The sequence below is a fragment of the Solanum tuberosum genome, unplaced genomic scaffold, assembly GCF_000226075.1.
Source record: "Solanum tuberosum cultivar DM 1-3 516 R44 unplaced genomic scaffold, SolTub_3.0 scf00211, whole genome shotgun sequence".
Taxonomy (NCBI): Eukaryota; Viridiplantae; Streptophyta; class Magnoliopsida; order Solanales; family Solanaceae; genus Solanum; species Solanum tuberosum.
In genome coordinates, this window is record NW_006239137.1 from 982,773 (window position 1) to 984,040 (window position 1,268).

Genomic DNA, 1,268 nt, shown 5'->3' on the forward strand with positions numbered 1-1,268 from the left:
CAGATTCTGGTATGTGTTACAGATTTTAGATTTGTGAATTAATTTATGTTCTTCTGTTCTTCACTGGTTCATTAAACTTTGGTAACTTCGTGTTTCTGCAAAGTTTATTGGAATCAGTAAGATTCTTTAAACACAGATTGACAACAATTCTTCTTTAAGGAAAAATATTTCGTATATTTTTTCTAATCTGTTTCTGATTCTAGTTTCTCTACTAGTTTTAATTTTCTAGTTGTGAAAATGTTCTTAAACTTTATTGTGTCTTACCAAGTTCTTCAAAGTTTTGTTCTAAGTATCTTAGGAATACAAGACGAATAACAATTCCATCAGTAACTCAAGCCTGCCATTGAAATTCTGAGATGGGTTTAATGAACCTACTCTACCATGGATCAACTCATCAATGTCAAAAAAGTAAAAACAAATATGTTAATTAGTATAACTGAGGAAATTTGAAGACCTAACAACTTAAAATTATTGTTAGAAATTGGCAACCAATACAGCAAAAAAAAATAAACTTACATGTGATTGACGATACTGGCGACAGTATGCCAGCCAAATTGGAAGATGTTCTGGGGGATAATCTCCCAAAGATGTATCGAACCGATAGCATATTTTGTCACACCTGCAATAGGGGGTTAGATAAGACCCGTCAAGGCATCTTCCTTGTGCCGCAAGTTTTTCTCGGTTGTGCCCCTAACGAGATCACAGGAGTAGGTTGGTGCTTTCGACACAAGTGTTGCAAGTCCTCGGGGGTTGGAGGAACCTTTTTCCTATCTTTAGATGGTGGCAAATGCACAGTTGGAAACTTAGGCAATTTGGTGTGATATGCCAGGTCCCATCCTGGTCCAAAAGGGAAAAAATGGTTCTTCGCTCAAACCGAGACGCGAATTTTCTCTCTTCTCTATATAAGAACTCTTTTAGTTTTTTCTCCTCATCTGTCACAACTTTTATACTAAGTTCTAATAACCTCTTATCGAATGCCTCTTTTTGTTTCTTCTGATCCTCCTCTTGTGCCTCTAACCATTTTCTATTTCCCAAGAAGAATTTCGTTTTTCCCAATTTTCATATCTTTGCCATTCAGTCAGGGGCAACTCTACAGCTTTGCAAAAAAAGCAATCGCCTTGGGTTCCAAAATTTAAGGGGCCTCATTTTAAAAATAAATAATAGGTTATAGGTATTTTTTTTAAAAAATATCGAGTATTATTTGTAGAAATAAAACTTTTATAAAAGAGCAAAGAAGTAATAAAAATTTGACAAATTATGAATACTAT